Here is a 27,113-nt window from a genome sequence, read left to right as displayed (position 1 = left end):
AGATAAAACCATAAGATCATCTCAGTAGAGGCATAAAAAGCATTTGACAAAGTATCCTTACATGATAAAAACGCTCCAAAAACTGGGTACAGAGGAACATACCTCAACATAATAAAGGTCATATATGACAAACCCACAGCTAACATCATACTCAACAGTAAAAAACCAAAAGCTTTTCCTCTAAGATCAGGAACAAAACAAGGATGTCCGCTCTCATTAGTCTTATTCAAAATACTACTAGAAGTCCTGAACAGAGCTATGAGGAAAATGAAGAAATAAAAGGCAGGCAACCATATTGAAGAGGAAGAAGTAAAACTGTCTTTGTTTGCAGATTATATTATCTGATAATCTTTGTTTGCAAATTATGTAGACTCCTACAGAATCTTCTAAAACTGTTAACACTAATCAAGAAGTTTAGCTAAGCTGTAGGCTACAAAATCAACAAACAGAAATTGATTGTATTCTATACAATAATGACAAAATACCTGAACAAGAAATTAAGAAAACAATCCCAGTCACAAAAGCACCAAAAATAATAAAATACCTAGGAATAAATTTAATCAAGTAGGTAAAAGATCAGTACACTGAAAACCATAATACCTTGATGACAAAAATGGAAGACATGAATAAATGGGAAGATATCCCATGTTCATGGATCAGAAGCATTAATATTGTTGAAATGTCCATACTACCCAAAGCTCTGTATAGATTCATTGCAACCCTTATCAAAATCCCAATGGCATTTTCCACAGAAATATAAAAGACAATCCTAAAACTTGTATGGAACCACAAAAGTCCCTAAATAGACAAAGCCATCCTGAGGAAGAAGAACTGAGAAAGAAGCTGGAGGCATCATGCTTCCTAATTTAAAACTATACTAGAAAGCTATAGTAATTAAAACAGTATGACTGTGGCATAAAAACAGACACATGGACAATGGAACAGAATTGAGAGCCCAGAAATATACCCCGGCATATGCAGTCAACAAACATTGGACGTGGAGCCAAGAATACATGATGGGAAAAGGAGAGTCTCTTCAATGAATGGTGTCAGGAAAACTGAACAGCCAGATGCAGAAAAATAAAATTGAATCCTCATCTTTACCACACATAAAAATGAACTTGAAATGGATTAGAGATTTAAAATAAGACCTGAAACTTAAATTCCTGCAAGAAAACACAGGGGGAAAGCTCCTTGACGTTGATCTTGACAGCAAGTTTTTAGATGTGACACTAAGAGCACAAGGAACAAAAACAAAAATTGGTGAGGCTACTTTAAACTAAAGAGCTTCTGTACAGCAAAAGAAACAATCAACAGAATGAAAAGGCAACCTATTGAATGGAACAAAATATTTGTAAACCATATATCTGATAGAGGGTTAATATTCAAAATATATTTGAAAAAACTTCTACAACTCAATAATGAAAAAACCAAAAACAATCTAATTAAAACATAAGCAGAGGAACTGAATAGATATTTTTCCAAAGTGATACATATGGCCAACAGGTGCATGAAAAGGGGCTCAACATTGGGGAAATGCAAATCAAAACTACCATGTGATATCACCTCCCACCTGTTAGGATAACAGGTAAGACAGTAAGAAAGCCGGACTTGCAGAGACAGAGTAAGTAGCATGGGAATTGCCAGGTGCTGGGGCTCGGGGAAATGGGGAGATGTTGCTCAAAGGGTACATACTCCTAGTTAGAAGAGGAACACGTGGGGCACCTGGGTGGCTCAGTGGGTTAAAGCCTCTGCCTTCGGCTCGGGGCATGATCCCAGGGTCCTGGGATCGAGCCCCATGTTGGGCTCTCTGCTCCACGGGGAGCCTGCTTCCTCCTCTCTCTCTGCCTGCCTCTCTGCCTAATTGTGATTTCTTTCTCTCTGTCAAATAAATAAAATCTTAAAAAAAAAAAAAAAAGAACACGTTCTGGGACTCTAATGCAGAGCACTGTGAATATAGTATACAATACTATATTATATACTAGACAGTTAAGAAAATAGATCTTAAATGTCACCACAAAAAAAAAAAAAAAAAAAAAAAAGAAAGAAAAATGATGGGGTGCCTGGCTGGCTCAGTTGGTAGAGCATGCAACTCTCGATCTCAGGGTTCTGAGTTCAAACCCTATGATCAGTGTAGTGATTACTTAAATAAAACTTAAAAAAAAAAAAGAAATGATAAATGTGTGACATGAGAGAGATATTAGCTGACACTATGGTGGAAATCATATTGCAATAGAGAAATGTATCAGATCAATGCACTGTATTTTAAGCTTCTACAACAATGAGATCTCAACAAAGCTGGAAAAAAATCAATGGAATATTCTTTTTGGAGTAATGGAAATGTTGTGGAATCAACAGGAGTGATGGTTGCGCAACCTTGTGACTATGCTAAAAACCACTGAATCATGCACTTTGATATGGCTAAAAACCACTGAATCATTACATAATATGTAATATTTACTTCTCAATAAAAATAACTGCTTAATAAATATTAGTGGAACAGAATAGCGAGCTTGATAAATGTACTAAGGTCATTCAAGAATGAACAGTCTTAAAACAAACAGTTGGGTAATAGGACACCTGTATGCACACACTCACACAAAAATGAAGTAAAACTTTTAACTCATTCCATATACTTAAATTAACTCAAAGGACTAAAATTCTAGAAGAAAAGCTTTAAGTAGGCCACAAAACATACAGATAATAAACAAAGAACATGGATAAGTCGGACTTCATCAAAATCAAAAACTTCTGCTCTCAAAAGGCTCTGAAGATTAAATGGAAAAGCAAACTCTGACTGGGGAAAATATCTCCAGAACACGCACCGGTAGACCTTGGAGATATGGTGGGTTCAACTCCAGAGCACCGTGATGAAGCAAACACCGTGACAAAGCCAGTCAGATGAAATTTTTGGTTTCCCAGTGCATGTAAAAGTTAGGTTTATACTGTAGTCTATTAAGTGTGCAATAGCATTATGAATAAAAAAAACTGTACACATGTTAATTTAAAAATACTTCATTACTAAAAAATGCTAGCTATCTGAGCTTTAATCACTCATCACAGATAACAAATACAGTTCACCCTTGAACAACAGAGGTTTGAATTGCACGGGTCCATTTATATGTAAATTCTTTTGGATAAATACAGTCCTGTAAATGCTTTTTCTCTTCCTTATGATTTTCTTAATAACATTTTCTCCTCTATAGCTTACTTTGTTGCAAGAATACAGCATGTCATACTTATCGCATACAAAACACGTGTTAATCACCTGTTAATGCTATCAGAAGCCTTCTGGTCAACAGTAAGCTATCAGTAGTTAAATTTGAGAGGAGTCAAAGTCAAATGCAGATTTTGGGCTGCATCAGACTGTGCAGGGGGTTTGGCAGACATAACCCCTGCATTGTTCAAGGTTCAGCTCTTTAATATTAATGGGAAAGCTGGAAATATTGCAAAAATTACCAGAATGTGAGACAGAGACCTAAAGGGAACATGTACTACTGGAAAAATGGTGCCAACAGACTTGCTTGGCACAGGGTACCACAGACCTCTGATTTGTAGCAAAAAAATGCAGTATCTGCAAAGTGCAATTAACTGACGGGCAGTAAAAGCGTATGCCTGTATATATCTGATAAATTACTCACATCCAGAGTAGACAGCTCGAGCACAGGGAGGAGGGCAGAGGGAGAAGCAGGCTCCCCACTGAGCAGGGAGCCCAACATGAGGACTCCAGGATCATGACCTGAGCGGAAGTCAGACGCTTAACCAACGGAGCCACCCAGGGACCCCTGCAAAGAGCTCTTAAAACTTAAGAAGAAAACAATCCAATTAAAAATGGATTAATTAAAAACACTTTACTAATGATATGTGAATATCACAAGCCTATGAAAAGACGTCTACTGTCATTTGTCATTAGGGAAAGGCAAATAAAAACTACACGGAGGTACCATCCCAGAGCGGGTAAAATTGACAAGACTCCTAATACAAAGTATGAACAAAGATGTAGGCAACTGAAACCTTTATATGTTGCTTTCAGGAAAGAGTACGGCAACTGTGGGAAACAATCTTTAAAAATTAAACATGTATTTACCATACAACCCAGCAATCTCACCCTTGGGAATATGCCCCAAAATAAATAATCTCACACACGTACATGAAGACCTGTCCATGAATGTCTAGGGCAGTTCTGTTCATAGCAGGCGATAGCTGGAAACATCCCAAGTGTCCATGAGCTTGAGAATGCATAAAAAAATTGAGGAATATAAGTATAATAATATGGATAGATGTCAATTGCACAGGCTGAGTGAAAGAGACCAGACGCAAAAGACCTCGCGCTATCGGATGAATGTCTACTGACATTTTGGAAAAAACAAATCATAGGGACAGAAAACAGGAGTGGCTGCTCGGGCTGGGAGTAGGTTAGAGAAAATGGACTGCAAAGGGGCATGAGGAAGCCTTACAAATTGATGAAATTGTTCTGTGTCTGGTTATGGTGGTGAGCATCTGAAAAATTCAATGAACTTTAAAAAAATTATTGAACTTCAAATATTAAATAGGTGAATTTCATCTCCTACAAATCAATAAAGCCGGTTTATTTTTTTTTAAAGACTTGCCAAGCATCAATATTTGTACAAAGTCGTTTATCCACCTGCTTATGCTTTCTTTTCTTTAAGATTTTTTTTTTATGTTTATGTAATCTCTACACCCCACGTGGGGCTCAAACTCACAGCCCTGAGATCAAATCCGCATGCTCTCCTGATTGAGCCCGCCAGGTGCCCCGTACTTGCCTTTCTTCTTCTTCTTCTTTTTTAAAGATTTATTTATTTATTTGAGAGAGAGAGAGAGAGCGAGTGAGCACGCGCGCGAGCAGGCACACAGGTTAAGGGCAGAGGAAGGGGGAGGGAGAGTCTTAGGCAGCCTCTGCACGGAGTACAGAGCCTGACGCGGGGCTCCATCCCACGACCCCAAGATCACAACCTGAGCCAAAACGAAGAGTTGGATGCTGACCTGGACTAAGCCACCCAGGTGTCCCTGTACTTGCTTTTCTGTAACAGGTTAAGACTCCATAAATGTTAGGCCTTATCTTTACCGAACTGACTTGTCCATTCCTCTCTGTTCCAATTTCAGTAAAGATGGCTGGGAAGTCTCTTCATATTTTTTTCTTAGCTTTTACCCAGGGCACCTTAACTCAAGTCTACATCCAGAAACAAGGCAGGATTGCCCCCGGGGCAAGTTCCAGGGCCTCCATCAGGAGTACTCATTTCCTGGCTGGGTGAAAAGCCCCTTCCGGGGGCACCTGGGTGGCTCAGTGGGTTAAGCCTCTGCCTTCGGCTCAGGTCATGATCTCAGGGTCCTGGGATCCAGCCCCCCACCATCGGGCTCTCTGCCCAGCGGAGAGCCTGCTTCCCCCCCTCTCTCTGCCTACTTGTGATCTCTCTGTCAAATAAATAAATACAATCTTTAAAAAAAAAAAAAAAAGAAAGAAAGAAAGAAAAGAAAAACCCCCTCAGCCAGGCTCTTCAGATGGAGCACCGGGTGAGGCCTCAGACACACAACACCTGTGTGACAAACGCCATTTTCCACTGTTTCACCTAATGACAATGCCCCTCCCACCCCAGTTAAGGACCCACATCTCTGCCATAATCACTTGACCTTGTTCAATGCCTTTGACTTGCCTGGGGTTTTTTACTATAGACATTTTCATTTCTTCACATAATCTTTGTTTTCCTAGACTCTTGTCTAAGTTGTGTGTGTGTGTGTTTGTGTGTGTGTTTTCCTGGGACACGGTGTCCTACAATACAGTGCATTTGTTTCCTAAAGCACTAGGACATGTGAGCTAACAAGACTGATGTAGATGTGGGGAAACTCTTTGCTATCCAGAATGTGTCTCACAGCCCAGACTGCAGCCCTCCTCAGCCCATCTCCTCCAGGGCTATGACTATGGGGGTCATTTGATGAAACACATGGCCCCCCCCATCCGCCACAGTCACACACTCTCATCTGCCCAGTCCTAAGGAACACCTCCCTCCTCCCTGACTCTGCACCCACTGGTAAGCTCTCGGCTGCACTCACTTGTCTCATTATACATTAATATTCCTGGAACATTTTAAACTCTGTTTCAGTATTTCAAGTTACATTTCTTATTAACTCCCCATGAATGACCTAAACCTCTTTGAGCTCACCATTAACTATCTAAACGTCCCTGAACTCTGTTTTATATTTCCTTTCGGTTCTCATTTTCTCATATCAGCAAAACTTTGTATTAGTCACACACTGTCCCAGAGAGTTGCTCATTCCTGATTGTTACTGAGAGGTAAGACCTACCTTTTGCTCCGTTACTCCCACTTCTCACCCATTTTAGGGCCTGTCTTGCCAGTGAGGGCTCTCCTAAGACAAAACGCCTATTTTGAAATGTTATTCTCAAAGGCCAAACATTCTCCAAGTGATCTCCTTTTGCTATCTTCAGAATAAAAACAAATCTGCAGTAAACACTTCCTTTCTTGGAACTCAGCCGTGCTGCTTACTGGGGGGGTGATTTTCACATTTGCCCGGGCCCCCAAGATGGGCAGCACCGCTGGCTGTGGGAACGGCTTCAGGATCCGACAAGCCTGGGCAGTGACACTGGAAATGATCGGACCTCTGAGCCTCAGTTTCCTTCTCTGTCCAATCGCACAGTAGCACTTCACGGAGGTAGGGTGGGCATCCCCCTCACCCCTACACCCCCGGCCCCCCCAAGATAACACCGGTAAAATGACCGGCATGGAGCCTCGTGCATGGAGGTATCCAACGATGAGACTCAGTCTGGGCTGTTATAACAGGGTAATTTACAAACAACACACACTTATTTCTTGAAGTTCTAGAGCCTAAGAAGTCCAAGATCGAGGCACTGGCAGATTCAGTGCCGGGGGGAGGCCCACATTCTGGCTCAAGGATGGCATCTTCTCATTGTGGCCTCACAGGCAAGAGGGCCGAGGGAGTTCTCCGGGGTCTCTTTGGAACGGCGCCAATCTCATCCCGGGGGCTCCACGCTCACGACCCAATCACCTCCCAAAGGAGGTTAGGATCTCCGCATATGAATTTGGGGGGCAGGCAAACATTCAAACCATAGCAGAGTTAGTTTCTAGGAAATAGACAAATGAAAAATACTACTTCTGCTCAAAAGATCACTCTCCAGAGTCTCCCTGCTCCGAGAAGGTACTGGAAACAGAGGCAGTAGCCTGGGGTCTTGTCCCAAGCTGTGTGACATACTCAGATTCAAAAGGACTTGATTCGGGGCACTTGGGGGACCTCACTTAGCCTCACAGAGAGGAAATGCCCATCTTGCCTACCTCACCGGCTCTGCCATAATGCTCGAATTACCGGATGCACATGGAAACACCGTGACATTTTATTTTTCCATTAAATGACCAGCCCTGCCCGCCCCGCGTGGTCCTCCGGTTGCAGACACTTGACAAATGCTCTAGCAGTCTACTCAGTTAAGTTTGGGGGAGGCTGACATCCTGATTTCCATCTCATACATACACTTTAGTTTTGCAAGAAAAGCAGTATTTCCTCGCAGGCTCACCTGCCTCTCCAGACCCGGTGTGACTAATCACAGCCCGCACGTCTACCACACGCAGAACCAGGTGTACTTCCAAGCACTTGACATAGCTTAGCTGATTTAATTCCTATGGAAACCTGCGGGGTGTCTCCTTCATTCCAATTTGCCCGTGAGGGAGTGGGGACAGAGGGGCCGGCGAGGCAGTGCTCACCTGCCCGAAGTCACGCCCCGGAAGCAGCAGAGTCGGGCTGACTCTGGAGCTCAAGCGCTTACCCCGCTCCAAACAGCTACGGGCCCCATCAGAACTCCCCCTTCCAGGGGCCCCGACCCCCATCTTCACCCTAAGCCATACTGAGCTTCCTGAGCTGGACTCAGGGGCTCCAGGCAGCACTTGGGACACCCCAGTGTCCTGTGCAGCTGTTTGCACTCCTGCCCTGTCACTGCAGCCCAAACCCCGCCAGCTTGTCCTGCTGCTGCTCCCTGAACCCTCCCCCGCTTCCCCCCCCCGAATCCTGATCTTTTTTTACTACCTGGACCACCACATGTACACCTTCCTGCCCAAATCCAACCCGTCCCTGAAATCTCAGCTCAGATCCTGCCTCTGTCCCCAAGCCTTCTGTTTGTATCTTAGCACACGGGCCGTATTCTGCCCCTACATTCTGGTTCTCTTCTCTCTTACTAAATTCCCAAAGGACAGGTGACACATTTTAACTTGTTCCCCATAGCACAGACGTTTGCCTGGTTCTGGGAATTCTCAATTAGCCAACTGTTTTCTCTGTTTTGATCGGAAAGAAAGAAATGACAACAGAACAGTTTCCAAGCAGATACTTAGTTTCGAACTGCCTTCTCTGACATCGAGATTCAAGGACCCTTAGTTCACTGGAGACACACAGTTTGCGTACTTAGGGCAGGAGAAGGACACAAAGTGGTCACTCGGCTGCCCATCCTGGGTCTGGACGCCATGCTCGGCATCCACCCGGAGCTTGCGGAAGCCGTGAGAACAGATGCGAGCCAAGCCCTCAAGCTCGAAGTCTAGCAGGAAGGTGCGGCAGTGCTCGGAGAGCTCCACAGTGGACGATGGCGTGAAAACAAAGTTGTAAAACAGAGACACTGATTGTTATGGGCTGAGTTGTGCCGCCCTTGCCAGTTTCATAGGTTAAAACCCCAGACCCTCAGCACCTCGGAAAGTGGCTGTATTTGGAGACGGGGTCTTTAAAGAGGTCACTAGGTTACCACGAGGTCTTCAGGGTGAGCCATACCTGATAGGAAGAGGAAAAGTGGACCCACAGACGCCAGGGACGAGGGAGCAGAGGAGCGGCCACGTGAGGGCACTAGGAGGGCGGCCGTGCACCAGCCAGGAGGGAGCCCCCAGGAGAACCCCCCCTGCCCCGGGTTCCCGCCTCCACACCCTCGCTGCTCGAGCCCCAGCCCGTGGAACTCGGTTACACAAGTGCTGGGACCCAGTCCGAGCACAGCGAGGTCTGCCACACAGCGTGGGTGAGCCCAGAGCGCATCACGGGAAGGAAGGAGACCTCAGGTCACACGGCGTTTGGTCCCGTGATGGGAGATACCAGGACGGTGAATCCACAGACGTGTGGCTGCCGGGGCTGAGGGGAGCGAGGGCTGGGAAGCGACTGCCAGGCACACGTGGAGTTTTCTTTCAGGATGACGGAAATGTTCTGGAACTAGATGGAGGGGTCATCCGTCACGATGAACATGCTGAATGTCACTGAATTCGTCACTTCAAAAGAGTGAATTTTATGGTATGTGAATTTCACTCCAATAAAAACTGTATATTTTAAAAAATCTTTAAAAAGACACCCGTACAATATACTATTAGGATATAATGTGTTGGGGCGCCTGGGTGGCCAATGGGTTAAGCCTCCACCTTCGGCTCAGGTCATGATCTCAGGGTCCTGGGATCGAGTCCCACATCAGACTCTCTGCTCAGCAGGGAGCCTGCTTCCATTCCTCTCTCTCTGCCTGCCTCTCTGCCTACTTGGGATCTCTGTCTGTCAAATAAATAAATAAACTTTAAAAAAAAAAAAGAATATGTGTGGGGAGAGATGAATTCTGCTCGTGTGTGATCTGGACGGAAGCTGACCCTGGAGCGAGGGCACAGGTCATCCTGGAGAGCAAACAGGAGGGTGGCAGGGGCGACATTCCAGCCGGAAATGGGGACACCCTTGCCCGCAGGTAGGAAGGTGGGGTGCCAGGAGCCTCGGGGAGGCCTGCCCGAGGAGGGGAGATGGGGCGGACTCTGCGGAGCTCCTGAGACACAGGCGAAGTCTCGGCACATCTGTTTCTGCGCTCCTTCTCCAGAGAGTTTAATTAGTAAGCCTGATGTTGGGAACAGAAACCCGTATTTATAATAAAATACAACATTTTAAAAAGCTCTCTAGTGATTCATCTTCTGGGAAACCACTTATTTCTCAGTGAGCCTCTCTTTTGGGGAAGGATCTTTCAGGGTTTCCCCCCCCCAGCTTGACTGAAGTATATACTTGACAAATCAAAGTTGTGCATATTTTAGGTGCGCCCGTGATGATCGCACACCCGTACGTGCCGTGACATCTCCACCATCAAGCTACACCGCGGCCCTCACCTCCCAGAGACGCCGCGTCCCCCGGAGCGTGTTCCTCTCAGCTGGTTCTGTGCCCTGCGCTCAGCAGCTCCCTTTTCCCTGCCCCCCCGGCCCCGGCAATCACCCTTCTATTCTCTGCTTCTAGGAACTCAACCTTTTTGGATTCCACATATAAGTGGCATTATATAGTGTTTATTTTCCTGTGTCTGGCCAACTCTACTTAGCATAACGTGCCCCAGATCCATCCATATTGCTGTAAATGGCAGGATTTCCTTCTTTTTTATGGTTGAATAAAATATATATTTTATATACACATGTAATATTATACATTATATATACATATATACATGCGCATATATACATATACATATATATGAATATAGTACACCTAACATGAATAATATCATATAAAATTCCATTATGTTATATACGTATAACTCCATATATAATGGAACATTATACATACACACACTTCATTCATCTGTTGACAGACACTTAGGTTGTTTCCATATCTTTCCTATTGTGAGCAAGGTCCTTTAGTTTCACGCTGACGCTACTTTAGAATTACTAATTTTGCAGTGAAAGAGGCTTCATTATGCTCTGTATACTTTAAAAAGAGGGAAGGCAAACTAATTCACTTCATGAGATTTTCTAGAAAAGATTTTTGTTTAACCTTCATCTATATTTAAAGTTCAATTAACCAGAAAAGCAAATTTTCCAAATATTAAACGTTTAACATGTGTGATAACCTGTATCTTCAAAAGCACTTCAATTGTCCAACTGACACAAAAAGGAAAATAAAATACATAGAAATAAAGATAATGTAAAAACGATCCTAGGAAACTGGAAGGTGGTCCCTTCCGTGCTTAGGATGCATCAGGCCTTTCCAGTGCCCCATCATTTTCTGTACGAGTGTTCCCTAAACAAGATCACAGGATATAAACGTTCTAGGAGCATCATGTTTATAATCGCTTATGATTCAAGGTCAGCCTTAAGTACAAATATTGGGCAACAAGTATAACCATGTTAAAAACGTGGAATAAATTACATTTTTTACTTCCAACACCTGGTGTCACCAGCATAACACAGTACAGGGCTCTACAGGCTCTGAGCTGGGTGAGCCTTGGGGTGGTGGCTGCCAGGCCTCCTTCTGGGAGGGAAGCCCGAGACCCGGTTCACACCTTCCAGCAGCACGTTTTAGCCACTCCCCCAGACAGCTAAATTCCCAGAAATCACCCAGGGTTAAAGGGCAGTCTTCATGCTTGTTTTTAACTTCGACCGTAATGATGCAAGGGAAAGACTGGAGTGAAGCAAACCTGAAATGCTTGTTCTCTCTACAGTGTTCCACAAGGGATGGCCTGTGGCCTCCCCTCCCCAGGCCTGGGGGCCGGAATGTCCACCTCCCCAGAGTCACAGGTGACCTTGTTTAGCCTGGCTGGCTGATGACAGGCCTGAAATTAAAAACCCAGCATCTCCGTGAAAACATGATTCCGTAAAGTCACCGGTGTCCAGGTCAGGTCAGCCGGCGAACAAAGGGGAGACGTCAGGAGGGAGGAGGGTCCTTCGCAGGCGCTGACTGGAGAGCCCAGCGCCCACCCCTCGAGGGCCTGGCTGGAGCCGAGCGGCCCGGTGCGGTCCGGCCGCCCGCGAACCCAGCAACCTTCCACGGCCGCGTCACTACGAGCGGTCACGGCCGGGTACCTGCGAGACATCCAAGGGAAGGGACTGGCACAGCCTGAGCATGTATTTTCCAAACAAGGTAACAGCCCAGCAGCCCGTTTTCCTGCAAAACTCCGCAGACGCTGGTTTTGAGCCACTGTCGTCCGTGAGCCAACGTGGTCGGTAAGTCCTGGGAAAGCAGTGCCTCTGCGGCGGCAGCGCCCGGATCTGCGAGGCACCTACACCCCCGGGGGCCCGGCCCTCCTCCTCCCACCCCCACTGCTCCCGGGTATTGGTAACAAGGTCCCTCCCTTCCTTCCCACGGAGTTACCTTGGACGGCCCCGCTCCTAAATGACCTCACCCCCCAGGCTGGCCCGCACCCACCCTCCCCGCAGCTGTGCGCAGAACTGTGCCCTCCCGATCCCGGCCTGGGCTCCCGGGGCACCCTCTCAGACGGGCCCATCCATCCTGTGCCTCCGGGATCATGTCCTTGTGTGACTCCTGCCCCCTGGGCAAAGGCTCAGGTGGGTGACTTGCTTCCAGTAAACACAACGCAGAGGAAGCCACGGGAGCCATGGGCTGTTCCTTCCACGCTGAGTTATGGGAACTGTGGCTTCCGCCTGGGGGGTTCTCTGGTGCATTCTCTCCCCCAGCCCCTTGCCGGCAGGGAGGCCAGCGGCCATGCCGTGGACTCTCCAAGGAGACAGCCCTGCGGAGAGCAATGGAGGTCTCTGCCAACGGCTGGAAAGGACCCAGGCCTGCCGCTAGCTCGTGAGGGAGAGCCTCCCCGTCAGCCTGGAGACGCGCACAGCCCCGGCCAAGGCCCTTACTGCCGCTTCCTGGAGACCCTGAGCCGCAGCCCCGCAGCCCGGTGGCTCCCAGACCCCCACCAGCAGAAACCGGGGAACGACGCATGTTGTCCAGTCGCTGAGATGGGGGGGCTCTGGTAGGTGGGGACAGACAACAAGGTCAAGAGAGTCAAGTCGAAGTCCCTGCGTGTGGCTCACACGGGCCAATCACCACCCAGCCCCGTTTTTCTCTTCAGCACACGCAGGCCAAACACGTCCCACTGCTCCGCGGCAGGTGTCATCCGTCCCTTCTTCACTCTAAGGCCACCCCTGCCCCTCAGCGGCTGCTTCCTTCCTCAGCGTGCTGCCCGGCTAACTCCTACACGTCCTTCACGGCTCCCAGGAGTTACCGGCCATTTCTCCAAGGAGCTCTGCTCCCGCCTGTGCTGGAAAATGGTCTTTAGAAGCCAAGATCTGGGTGGGAGGTGTGCTTCCTGCTGGTGTCGTATCAGCTGCCCAAGCAGGTTCCCTCAGTGCAACAGACACGTGTATACCCATCGATAGAAACAGACACATTTATATACACAGACATATAAACACACACAGATTGACATGAATGTGTACTGAAAACCATGAGTTCACACCCACACACCCGACCCAATTCACACCACAGGGTTCATCCTTGCTCTTGAAATTTCTGTACTGACAACTCCCTTCAACAGCAGTAAGCCTGACTCCCATTATCTTTAGCACAGTTCATCATGTGATCCATCTTTCCACATGTAACTAATTTCCAAGTTCAGGGACAAGCATCTCCCCCCCAGGTAAACCCTCCTCTCCTGCCATTCCAGCTCTGACACCCCACCTCAACAAGGCCCACTGAAGGACAGCCTTCTCAACCCACTCCCGCCAGGTTCACGGGCTGGAGGGGGATTCGCCTCTTTCCGGGAGGGGCTGCAAAGCCGCATCGGGCAGGCGCACTCACAGGAGCGGAGAAGGAACTGGAGGTCGTGTGCGCACACCAGGCCACCAGGCTCCTCTGTGTCGCTGGTAGCATGTGGCTTCCATTCTCAAGAGCCTCTTCCGAGAAAAGCCGGCTGGCGTCCGTTGGCCATAATGTCTCCATGCAAAGGGGGAGGAAGCAGGAAGGGCAGGTGAGGAAAAGCACCGATTTCCAGGGGACTCAGGTTCCTGCCTTCGCAAAACTGCCCAGAAGTCCCACAGATTTCTGCTTCCTGTCCTTTACCATGACTCGAGGCACACCATCACTCTGAATAAAACTGCAGATCGGTAACTCAGGAAGGAGAGACTGGATATTTGCTAGTGACCACAATTTCTGCCACTCTCACGTTCTTTGCTTACTGGCCAACACCCTGTATTCAGGAACTACTGAAGACCCTGAATGAATCCTCGGAAGCATTCTCGACTCTCACCTATCTCTAGGATTTTAAATTCTCACCCATTCTAAGGGCACAGGAACTCTTAGAGAAGCTTAATTCGTTGCTTGGATGCTGTATCACGACATCTCTAGTAATCTAAAAATTCCACATGTGAGAAAATGTTCCAGTAGGTCTTTCCAAGAGCTTGCTGATGCTCCAAGAAAACTTCCACCTCTGACAACACCTCATAGCCCTTTTCCTGTGTAAGAACAATATGCAAGGAGCGAATCAAAACTCCAACCCCAACCAGCACAGAGTTCAAGAGAGATGTGGGCAGAGAGCCGTGAAAATAGTCCTAGCTCTCTGCCAAGCCAAAGGAAAGGGAGAAAGGAAACGGGAAAAATAATACAGTGCGAGATAACCTCAGAAATGGGGGCACTGGCACACGAGAACCCCTCTTTTGGAAGTCCTAGGGAGACTTAGCTTGTAAAATCACCCAGGAGGGAAGCCTTGATACACTGCAGACGAATTCATCTGAAATGAATGCTGTTTCCCTGCAAGGAAGACCCAAGGACCGCTATTTAATGGAAAGGCACTACCGAAGTTTTTCTATTTGTAAGTTATTATAGCAGTGTAATTTCTTGATATTGTCCCGACACCCTTCAGATCACTGATGTATAGTGTTATTTGTGGAAGCAGGAGAAAGCACGGTACATGAGGAACACATATACTTCTGCGATAAATGTGGTTCACTTCATGGTCAGGTAAAACCCTGCTACCCTTCAGCTATGCGACATGTTCAAGTGTTTCATCTCTGTGAACCTCAGGTACATCACCTAAAAAATGGGGATAATAATGCCTACCTCAAGGGTTAACATATGAGGATTACATGAAATAACATATAAAAATTCTGCCACACAGTGATTTTCATAAGTATTAGTACCCTTCCGATAGAAGGGCAAATCACAGAATTCCTCTAAGGACCAAACAACAGAATTTACCACAGATAACAAGTGCCTGGCATAGGGTTTGTATGTCCAATAAATGTCCCTTTTTAACTTACACATCCTCATACAAAGCCATATTTTCTAGCATGGTCGAATGATGTTCTTTATAATGAACGTTAACGCTGTGTGCATGGAAAATAATCGTACAAACCTTCTCTGCGTTCATCAACCCTGTAGACCAACATCCTTGTTCAGTGCAGCGTTATCCACAACAGAAGGAAGTGGGAGACACCCAAGTGCCCAGCCTTAGATGAATGGGTAAATACAATGTGGTCTCTGTATACAGTACTCAGCCTTTAAAAAGAAATGCTATCACTTGCTACAAAATGGATAAGCCTTAGGGACATTACACGAAATGAAATGAGCCAGTCACAAAGGGAAAAATACCGGATGATTCCATTTACGTGAGGTCCCTAGAATCATCCAATTCACAGAGGTGGGAAGGAGACCGTGGCTGCTAGGAGCTAGGGGAGGAGAGGGGAGCTGTTGTCTCACAGGCACAGCTTCAGTTTTGCAGGATGAAAGTTTGGGAGGTGTGGTGTACAACACTGTGAATATACTTTACTGAACTGTAAACATAAAAATGGTAAGTTTTGCTATTTTTGTACCACAATAAAAAATAACTTTTTAAATGATATGACTTGTAAGCTTTCATCATAACACGGGATCATGGCACTGGCTAATTCTGGACTGTGCTACTGTCCGGAGATGAACCGACAGCAAGCCTCAGGAGTTACTCTAGAGTCTGCTTTAAGTGACTATCTGGGATTTGTCAGGATTTAGGTGCTAAGGGGAAAAGGGGAACTTGACATCTTTTGGGATATAATATGTATTACCCTCAGAATTTTAAGATGTGAAAGCTGGAAAAAACTTTCAAAATTGCATTTTAAAGGGAAGAAGTGAAGTCTAGGCTGTAATCAAACTAGATGATTCGCCTGAGATCACACAGATAGTAATTATGAACAAAGTCGGAAAGAGAAAACCTCTCCTGATCGCCCCAACAATCCTCTGGGACATCTAGGACTCCAGTCTTCAGAATGCCGTGCCCCGGAACCGCACTGTTTAATATGCCGCCACCAGGGGGCAGCAGGTGTCTTAGGCTGGTATTCTAAAACCCCAACCTAAGGCCCCACCCAGTACATGTCTACCGCCCCTTCGCCCACCCCCAATATATATGCGCACTTATAGGACTTTATTAATATCAACAGGAATAAAGTTTAAAGAACATCTATAATAAGTTTTTAAAACAAAACAAAGACTTAGGTCCAATGGAGGTAACAACCTTCCTATTCCTCCTCTAGTTTTAATTTATTCCAATCCTAATTGACATAAGGGTCAATTACTGCTAGTTTTAAACAAAAAATGACGTAGCCATGGAAACCCATCCCATTTCTTTACATTTTTGAACCGAATTTTCCTAACACTTGGCCTCTTAGGCTTCGTACCACAACAACGTCAGGCCCATCAGCAACTTGCCCTCCATCTTCCTTTGTCAGGCTCAGTTTTTCTTTCTGACGCCGCTGTGTTACAAAGGCACGTCTGTCAATAGGCCTAACCCTTCAGAAACTTTTCAGAAGTAGAACACAGAGATTCTAGATGACAATAATTTCCACTCTTTTTAAAAACTACCAACTAGAAGCTCAAACCATAGCAGCTAATGGGGCAGACACGACAGGGCTGTTCCCTCAACCACGACCCTGTGCACCCTGAGACTCTACAGTGTGATCTCATCTGAGAAGGGAGGGACAACAACATTAGCAGCGACATTTCGGGAACTGATCCTGGAGGCAATTCCACACTGTGAGGCAATAGTGACCAGTGATTGTGGTCCCCGAATCATCCAAAGAGAGGGCCACAATCTTTATTTCACAAACAAATTTCAAATGGTTTTCTTCCTTGAGCTCAAAATGCTTTAATAAAGAACAAGCTATTCAAACGCAAGCTTTCGCTACTGCATCAGACACATGGGAAGAGTCCATTCTTAAACCACAACAGTGCCATGTTCATTGTAGTTAAAAGGCATTCAGAGAAATTACTCTCTGCTTACATCCAGTTTCTCTCATGTAATTTACTATTCACAGATCTTTTTCTTTTTTTTAATACAGTTGTCGTCATCGTTGTTGTTTTTAGAAGTGAGGGGAGAGGAGAGGTGGAGGGAGAGAAAGAATCTCAAGCAGGCTCCACACCCAGCATAGAGGACAGGGCTGGGCTCTATCTCAGGACCCCAGAGGAAATCAAGAGTCCCATGATGCTTCACTGGCTGAGCCACCCAGGTGGCCCCCTCCCTGATCAATGTACCCTAACAGAAAACTGATGGCAAAAGCAGTTACGGCACTATGGCTTTCTAATGATAAAACAGAAATGAGGCATGCCCAAGATACATGTAATGAATGGGCCACTGCAAAATGTGTTCTGATAGCATTCTGTAACCCTTTGCCAAATAGGGTTTAAGTCTGGTGGGACTTAAAGTTTCCTCTCTAAATAACATTATGGTTTTAATTCAATATTTTTCATATAGAACATCTACCATATTTAATTATGGAATATCACCAGAAAACCAGAAATAATTATTTTTATAATAGGCATATAAAGTAAATTTAATTCAATAGCTCATTCAAGAGTTATTAAAAATAACTTTTTATAGTACTCAAAAAACTGAGTAAAACATCTATTAGTGGGCTGAAATGAAAACGCCTGACAATAGCGAGTGCTAAAGAAAATATGGAGCAACTGGAACTCTCTCATACGTTGGTGGCTGAGATGCAAGATGGTAGGGTATGGCCACTCTGGAAATGTTCCCAAGTTTCTCAAAAAGTTAAGCCTACACGTACCATATGACCTAGCCATTTTGCTCCTGGGGATCTGCTCTAAAAATATGAAAAACTTCCATCACATAAAGGCCTATGTAGCAATATTTGCAGCAGCTCCATTCCTATTACCCTCAAACTGTAAAGAATCCGATGTTCTTTAACAGTGCGTGGATCCGTAACCTGGGAAATGCCCCTAAGACTCAACACGCTCCTCAGCAATGAAAAGGAATATATGCACGGAAGAATCTCACAGCTGTTGTCTGAGTGAAGGAAGCCAGTCTCAAGGGTTGCACACTGTTTAATGTCAACTTAGATGACATTCATGATGTGACATGTGAAAAGGAAAAACTTTTCAAGATGGAGACAGATCTGGGCACCTCGATGGCTCAGTCCGTTAGGCATCCGACGACTGGCTGCAGCTTAGGTCATGTTCTCAGGGTCCTGGGATCAAGCCTCGCACTGGAATCCATACTCAGTGTGGAATCTGCTTGGGATTCTCTCTCTCCCTCTAACTCCAGCAACCCTCCCAACATCGTGGGCTCCCCCTCTTGCCCTCTCTCCCAAATAAACTAATAAATATTAAAAAAAAGACAAAAAAGATGGAGACCAGATCAAGGGTTGTCAGCAGTCAGGGGAAGGGGAAGGGGTTTGACTTACAGTGGGACAGAATGAGGGAGGGCTTGGTATTTTTTGGTTTTGTTTTCTGGCTTTTTTTGGTGGTGGAACTGTTCTGTGAAAGAACTGTGATGAAGGTTACATCAATCCATTTTAAAACCTACAGAATTATACAATAAAAAAGGCAAATTTTACTTTATATAAATTCTAGTAATAATGAAAGTATGAGAGTATGTACCTACCCTAAAACAGAGGTAAAAGTAAGAGGTAAAATAAGAGGTAAAAGTAAGAGGTAAAAGTAAGAATAAGAGAACTCTGAATTAAGCTAATGTCTGACATACATCAATATTTATTATTAAAAGAGACTTAGGAGATGTGAAAACCAGATACAATGAATGGATTTTGTTTTGACTCTGGTTTGAATAAACCAACTGCACAGACCTTTTTAGGTGAACAGAAATATTTGAATATATATTAAGAAATACATTAAGAAATATTGAATATATATATAATATTTGAATATATAATTATATATATATAGAATATATATTAAGGATTTTTCATTCATTGTTAGGGAGGATTATAGTTATGTAAAAAATGAAACTTTAAAAAAATTCATACTAACATATTTAGTGATAAAATGACATGATTTCTAGTATTTGCTTCAAAATCCCCCAGAAGTAAGCAAAAAACAAAAACTCAAGAAAAAACAAAGGGAGAAGGGCCAACGGAACAAGAGTGGCAAAACCAGGATGCTGCATGGATTTCTGACATTGTGTTGGCTCATGAAGGGTTAAGGTTTACTGGCCTCTCCTTTTGAGTATGGCTGGAAATGTTCATAATGAAATGCTGAGAGAAAAAAGACAACAGTGACTTAGTCTTCACAAAACTCCCCAAAATGCCATCTAACTGTTCTTTATTCATTTATAATATACACCACAGTCACCCTTGAACAACGCTGGAGTTGGGCACCATCTGCCCAACTGCATTTGAAAAATCTGAGTATAACTTCTGACTCCCCAAAACTTAACTACTAAGAGCTTAGTGCCTTAGTGGTAACATGCGTGTCGACTAATGCATATTTTGCATGCTATATGTATTACATACTGTATTCTTATAATAAGTAAGCTAGAGAAAAGAGTTATTTAAAAACTCATGAGGAAGAAAAAATACATTTACAATACTGTATTTATTTAAAAAAAAAAAGCTGCACGAGCGGACTTACGAAGCTCAAACGTGTGCTGTTCAAATCAACTGTGATTTCCCCTTGTAGGCTTTTACAATCTGTATTTAACTTTACAGAAAGCCAAGTCGAGAGAGAAGGAGTCTAGGCAGTTGTGCTGCTTCCTACAAATAAGGGCTTCGTAATGGTACAAATAATGGCTCAAAGAATGCTTTTCAAATCTCAATGCTCATAAATTAGTAAAACTACCCTGAGATGAAGAAATATTAATAATTTTCATTAACTCACCAGCTGCATCCTTCTAAGTACAGGCGACAACAGCAGGAAGAGGTGATGAACTCTCACTGAAGACAGACGCAGGGGTACGAACGCACGCAGAAGACGACAGCATTAATAGGAGAAGTTCTAATTCACTCTTCTTCTCATTTATCCTGACATAACTCAAAACATCAGAGTTCCAATAACACTCTCAACCAACCGGAAATATTTTTCTTACTGGTGGCTTATTAAGAGGACGGTACACCGGGGAATCAAAATGAGGAAGGTGTGGTTCTCCTCTCAACTGAGTTCATATATAAGAAAATGCTAGATGGTTTAGCAGGACTTTTGTTTAAAGTAGTCTGGCAGGGTTTTAGGCCAGTGTGCGAAGACAATTACATGGGCAAACACAGCAGAGAAAAGTAAGTGGTTGAAGAGCCGTGAGCAGGAAAAGCACCATCCAGGCGTAGAGGCAGGAGCAACCCGTGGGGAAGACAGGGCACAGGAGGGAGGTCCTGATGGCCGTTCAGCGGAGCTCATCTGTCTCGGGTCACCCAGAAGCCTCTCTCCCCAGTGCCAAAGGAGAGGCCCCGAGTGTCTGGAGTCACCGGGTCAGCAGGGGAGAGCACAGGCGCCTCGCCCCGAGGGTTGGTAGCGCCCGGTAATGACCATCTGCTGGTCCCGATGTCTGCGACGCTGCCCCGCTCCTGCAGTGGCATGAGGCGAGCTGACTGAACCCGGGCCTCCCAGGGACCCCCCCGAACCTGAACCTGTGAACATGGTCCCTCGCACGCCGTAAGAGATGGGATTAACGGTAAAGGCCTTAAATGCAGAAATTATCCCGGATTATCCAAATGGGCCCATTCTCACCGCGCCAGTCCTCAAAAGTGGAGCAGCCCTTCCTGGCTGGGGGCAGAGACAGAGCTGGGACCACGTGGAAGGGCGAAGGGACAACAAGCCACCTCTCAAGGTGGAAGGGGGGGCCGTGAACCAAGGAAAGCGGGCCGCCTCTGGAAGTGGGAAAAGGGGAGGAAACAGAGTCTCCCCCAGAGCCTCCAGGAGGGGCCACAGCCTCACGGATGCCCTGACTTCAGCCCACAGGGACCCATGTTGACTCCTGCCCCAGAGAACCGGAAGACGAGTGAGCACCCGCGGCCGCACTGCAAGCCACGAAGCTGGTGCCACCTCGCTCTGCCGCACGAGGCAACGCCGCTCCTCGGGGCTAGGCCTTCACCTGTGCCCCCTCCCCTCACTACACCAAGCAAGCACACTCCCACTGGAATTAAAAGACATCTTCCACATCTCACATCTCTGCTCAAAGGTGTTTTCCTCCAAACAGTTCTCCCAAACCTACCTACCCAGCCCAAGACAGGTCCTGACCCCCACCGCACACTCACGCTCGGCACCCACGCCTCTCCGGCTCGCTGCCTGCTTCACCCGGACACTCTCTCCTTCAGAGCTTATTGCTTATTGAGCACTGACTGAACACTAAGTACCACAAGAAGGATTTTTCAGGGGTTTTCTCATTCACTCCTCCCCGAAACCCTACCAGGTAGACATAATGATCATCCCATTATTTTTAAAATGAGAAGCTAGTGACCGGCAAGGCCAGGACTGGAAGCCAGGTGGTCTGACACGGGAGTTGCTGCCCCTAACCAGAGTGTTAATACCCGTCTCCTGCACGAGAAATCTAAGTTACAAGATCCTGTGGATTTATTAACCCCTCACCGCCAGTGTCCAACACAGAGAAGCTTAATAGTTGCTCAATATCAACAAATGGAACAAAGGTGGTTTCTCCCCCTACTTTTCCTTTTTTTTTTTTTAAAGAAAAACTTTTTATTATGAAAAGTCAAATCTATACAGAAGCGATGATATAATGATTCCCCAAATACCCAAATCCCAACTTCAACACTTATTGGCCAAACACCACCAACATTTAATCGATTTAATATTATATTATCTAGTAGAAAGAGTCCCTTCAATATATTTTTTAAAGAGTTATTTATTTTGAATTGAGAGAGAGAGCATACAAGTGTGGGGAGAGGCACAAGGAGGAGGAGAGAAAAGCTCAAGCAGACTCCAACAGAGTCAATAAGCCCCGATGTGGGGCTCGATCTCACAACCCTGAGACCATGACCTGAGCTAGATGCGTAACCAACTGAGCCACCCAGGTGCCCCTCAATATTCTTCTTTTATAGAATCATGTGTTCCTACTTCTCATGACATGTTCATTTACCTGTGTTGCTAAGACTTTAAAAAAAAAAGCAAACAGTCTTGAAATGAAATGAACAAATTTCATTCTGTTTTGTTTTTAAAGATTTTATTTGTTTATTTGAGAGAGAGACAGTAAGAGAGAGCATGAGAGGGGATAAGGTCAGAGGGAGAAGCAGACTCCCTGTGGAGTTGGGAGCTCGATGCGGACTCAATCCCGGGACTCCGGGATCATGACCTGAGCCACAGGCAGTCGCTTAACCAACTGAGCCACCCAGGCACCCCCAGACAAGTCTTTCTAAGCAAAACATAAATTGAGGGAATTGTAAAGGGAAAACTGGTTACTTTTTTCCATACATAAAATTAATTTTTCTGCAGAGCATAAATATTGTAAACAAAGTTTAAAAAATGCGGGAAACAGGCCTAACACCTATGACAAAGGATTAGCATCTCCAATGGATAAAAAATTCTTCCAGGGACGCCTGGGTGGCTCAATCATTAAGCGTCTGCTTTTAGCTCAAGTCATGATCCCAAGGTCCTAGGATCAAGCCCCACATCAGCGGGAAGCCTGCTTCTCCCTCTCCCACTCCCCCTGCTTGTGTTCCCTCTCTCGCTGTGTCTCTCTCTGACAAATAAATAAACAAAATCTTAGAAAGAATTCCTACAAATCAATATGAAAAAGACCAATATCATGTTATCCGGAAAAATGCATACTGGGATGAACAGACAGACAGTTTCACCTACTAAACTTAAGCAGCAGAAAGATAAGAACTTCCAAGTGACACTCTTCGTCAAGATACTTACTCTGGTGCTCTGGGATTGAGGAGTAAGACATACTCTAGAACAGAGGAAAAAACAATTCTTACCTGTAAACTTGTCTCTTCAAAACTATGTCACCCTGGAATCCAGCACCACAGTAAGTGTGAGAGTTTACAAAGCTTTTGACTTCAGAATCCTAACGTGACAGCAGGATAAGAACTCCATCCTCACGGCATGACCCATAGGCCATGGACCAGGTATCCAGCTCTCAGTCCTGCTGCAGAGGATAAAGAGGAGGACAAGTGAAGAAAGTTGAGTGTTTCAGAGACAAGGGGCTTCAAAACAGAAATCACTCAGCCCCTGCTGGATGGCATCTGAAACCCTGAGCCTGGGCCCAGGATGGAAGGTATTTCCATTCAGTAGGAAAAAGTGGTCCCAGCCAAGAGGCCACAGGGTAGCATGAATAGAGGAGAGTTACCACTGACCTAGCAGAGGGGTTCAAAGTTCTCTACATCCTTGAGAAATAGCAACCATAGCTTCTCTTTCAAGTAAGGAAAATAAGATGGGAAAGAAAAAAAGTGTATTTTGCCATTAGGCAAAACTTATTTTAGGAATATTGAGCCTCTTAGATGAGGGCTTCAGAGATTTTTAAAGTCACAAATCTATATTAAAAAACAATTCAAATCACTTCTTTAGTACACCTGCCCAAAATGGAGAAACTGAACCTAATTAACCTAAACATTTAGATCTAACTTCTAGCTTATAGGAACTACAGGGGATAGAGGAACAAGCTAAACCATACTATACAAAAAGCCAAATAAATCCGGAATGTGAGGCATCTATAGGCAGCCAAGGGCCACCAGTAAATCACCAGCACTAAAGAAACTCACTGGGACCTCAACAGACCAGGGTCAGCAAACTCTGGCCCTGGTTAAGTCCAGCTGCCAATGGAGTTCAAACCCAAAAGCCTTGAAAACAAAATTTTATTGGGACACGGCCACCCTCATTCACGTCCATATCATCTCCAGCTACTTTTTGCAGGAAAGCACAGTTGAGTAGTTGCAGCTGAGACCACACAGCCTCCAATGCCTGCAGGAGTTAGTGTCTAGTGCTTGTCACAAAGTCTGCCGAACCCATGTCCTAGATTAAAAGAGGCAACAGCTACTCAACAAAACACCGTGTGTGGACCTTGTATGGATTCCAACAGTAAAAGTAAGTGCATTTTTGAGGCCATCAAAGAACTTTGTGGACTGGGTCTTAGAAAATATTACGGAATTATTGCCAATACAGTCAGGAGATGATGATGGTAGTAAGGCTATATGAGAAAAAGACCTTTTGTTGGAAGCACGTACTATGCTCTCTAAGGGCAACAAGACATGTTGGAATTCACACTGCTTCAACAACAAAAAAGATGAAGCAGATATGGCCAAAGAAATCGTTTTAACAAATACAACGGGGAAGTTCATTGTACTAGTCTCTCTGCTTTTGTGTTTGTTTTAATAAAAAAGAAAAAGAAAACCCAAACCTTGATCGAAAAGTAGAGTTTATAAGGATGCCTAGGTGGCTCAATCGGTTAAGTGTCTGACTCTTGATTTTGGCTCAGGTCATGATCTCAGGGTTGTGAGATCGAGCCCTGTGTCCAGCTCCACGGTGGGCATGGAGCTGATTTAAGATTCTCTCTCTCCCTCTTCCTCTGCCCCTTCCCTTCATTAAAAAAAAAAAAAAAAAAAAAGTAGTGTTTACAGCCAGACAGCCTTTCTCCCCAGGCAGGCCTCCCCTCTCACCCCCTCTTACACAGAGTCCGGACTCAGCACACCCCTTGCTCTGAACATGGCTATCTCTGAACATGGTTACATTTTAAGCTCCTTATCTCGGTTCACGGTGTCTGCCAACCAGGAATGCCCCATTCCACCTCTCAGCTCATTAAAATTCTACTCTCTGCTCAAAGTCCAGAACAAATGGGACGGTAGCCAGGTCCTCCAATGACCATTCACCTCTCTGCAGCCCAACAGACCATCGTTTCTTTGAAATTTCTTTTGTTCTTAACGTGTTAGCTCTTTACTGTGTCTGTTACACCATGAGCCCATACAAACCCTGAGACTCCAAGGAACTGGGTCTTTCCTGTAATTTCACCGCAGGAGGGTAACACCTTACCCACAGGAAGCTCTGCCCATACAGTTCTCAGGTCCAAGGGCAGGTCCAAGCTAAACAAAGCTGTCCTTCCCTGAGCAGTTTCACTGACAAGAGAGAGACCTTTGGTTAAAGAATGAATCTCTGTTAAACAAGAGGCTGGTCATGTTTACCTGGTGCTCTCTTTAATAAAATCTCTAATTGCTACGGTTTGCCCTTGAATAGAGAATGTTCTAGAGAAGAATGCTAAGATCGCTTGAATGTGTCCCTTATCGCCTCTCCTTGGGACCTGTCCCTCTGCAAACAAACACTGTGGCATTCACCTCCGTACCAGTCCTCAGGGGCCCCTACCCCCTGGTAAAGTGCCTGGCTAACTCAGTACAAAGCCTTCCAGTCACTCCACTTGGAAGAGCTGACACAGGCTGGGACTTTCACGAGATCTCACTAGATTAAAAAAAAAGAAAGGAAGGAAGAACAGATAATTTTAAAAACAGTAACAGCTTCTGTCCCTGTTCTCTTCTACTTCCTGCTGCCCAGTATCTAAGGCCAGCATGAATAACCACCCTCAGGAGTCTGATGCTGACGGTTAAGACCCTCGTTGGCAAGGTCAACTAGTCCAAAATATCTGACAAAAATCCACCAATTAGAAATTAATTTACCTTTACCAACTCAGCTTTTGAAATACAAATGCTCTCTACCAGGACTCTCTGCTTATTCAGAACTTCTGGCTTCTCCTGGGAGTCGTTCCAGGAAAACAAGGCATTTTGGGAAAATGAGGGCGAACCGCAGGAGCTCTCCATATTAGCATTTCAATACACTGAATGAGCCCAGGGAGAATAGTCCTCCCTTATAGGAAAAAGTACATAAGGACAGTGTGAGACCTACACTTTATATAGGTCAATCCAACAGATTTAGACGTGTCCTTTATTTTTCTGTTTTGCTTTTTTATTAGAGAGCGGGGAGGGGCAGAGGGAGAGGAAGAGGGAGAATCTGAGGCAGGCTCCACGTTTGGGGCTCGATCTCACAACCCTGAGATCACGACCTCCGCGGAAGTCATGAGTCTGATGCTTAACCCACTGAGCCACCCAGACATCCCTGACCTTCCGTGTTTAACCATGATTTCTCCCTAGCACATCTGGCAAAATGAATGATCTGCTTTCTAAAAAGTGACTACAAGTCTCATGCATTTTTTTTTTTTTAACCAGTTCTACGTTAATAAAGCAAGCTTTACTAACTTTATTAAAGCAAGTCAAGAAGGGATGTTTAAAAAACTGCACTGACAGGGTTTCGAGTACCATCACCGAGTCATCCTTGGGCGACAGGGTGAAGGGCGACAGCCGCACTTGGTAATCAAGGCAGCAAGAGAAACTTCTCCCTATGCCTCAGAGGGTCACTAACGGCTCCAAGGAAATGCCAGAAGTTTGTGGATTTCTGGGGCCGCTTTGGGTTTCCTCCCAGACAGGAATCTCCGAAATTAAGACCATTTCAGAGAAGCGCTACTGCCCTCGTTCACCCGAGCGAGCCTTTCAAAACCACCTTCCGAATCCCCGTCTCGCCCTCCTGGGTAGGAACCGGCAGCGTCCACACCGGCGGACAGGAACCAGCTTTCCTCGCCCACGCCCTCGCTGGCGGTGGCGCCCGCGTCCCGCCGCGTGCAGCGACTCTGGGGACGCGTTTCGCGGCCGGGTGTCCCCCTCCCTTCCGGCCGGTCCCGCAGGCCGTCCGCGGCGCCTCCGCGGCCAAGTTCGGTCGGTCCCCGGCCTCTTCTCCCCCCTCCCGGCTCCGGCGGCCGCCGCGCAGGGACGGACGCCCCGAGTTCCCGGCGTCCCCAGAGCCCCCGCGCGGAGAGAGCGGGGACAGGGGCTCCGGTCCGGCCCGCGCGCCGCGCCTCACCTGCCGCGGAGCGCGGCGCCGTCGGGGACAGCAGGCCGGGCAGCGAGCGGAAGTCGGCGGCGAGACGGGCGCAGCCGCCCCGGGAGGCCGCCCCCGCCGGCGCCCCCTGGAGGCGGGCGCGAGCACTCACCCGCCGCGGACGCTCCCGCGCCTGGGGCCGCGCGGCAGCCTTGGCTCTGAACCGGACCCAGACGCACCTGGGGGCACATCACAGCCACACACACGGAGCCCACACCTGACAGGTACACACATCGCACACTGAGCGCCCGTATCCTGCTGGACACAGGTAATCACATAGTCCA

At 46.0% G+C, this 27,113-nt stretch overlaps 1 protein-coding gene across 13 annotated transcripts in view; it reads right to left on the bottom strand.

Moving 5' to 3' along the window:
- The window catches only part of GGACT (gamma-glutamylamine cyclotransferase), a 53,041-nt gene extending 26,135 nt beyond the window's left edge, over window positions 1–26,906 (bottom strand). For 4 of the 13 annotated variants that reach the window (XM_004746077.3, XM_004746078.3, XM_004746080.3 and 1 more), the window contains exons 1-2: window positions 26,812–26,906; window positions 22,896–23,065 (exon numbers count right to left, since the gene is read on the bottom strand). The gene's annotated coding sequence lies outside the window, so the exon portion shown is untranslated. Of the gene's footprint in view, window positions 1–8,350; window positions 9,279–13,127; window positions 19,227–19,848; window positions 19,905–22,895; window positions 23,066–26,454; window positions 26,594–26,811 lie in introns of those variants that run through there. The other 9 variants (XR_006607125.1, XR_001178460.2, XR_006607126.1 and 6 more) reach the window with 9 other exon arrangements.
- Between the last annotated feature and the right edge of the window lie 207 nt (window positions 26,907–27,113).

This window comes from Mustela putorius, unplaced genomic scaffold (genome assembly GCF_011764305.1).
Source record: "Mustela putorius furo isolate JIRA1106 unplaced genomic scaffold, ASM1176430v1.1 tig00000551_pilon_pilon_pilon, whole genome shotgun sequence".
NCBI lineage: Eukaryota > Metazoa > Chordata > Mammalia > Carnivora > Mustelidae > Mustela > Mustela putorius.
The sequence above is the reverse complement of the archived record's forward strand: the minus strand, read 5'-3'. Positions and strand labels throughout refer to the sequence as shown.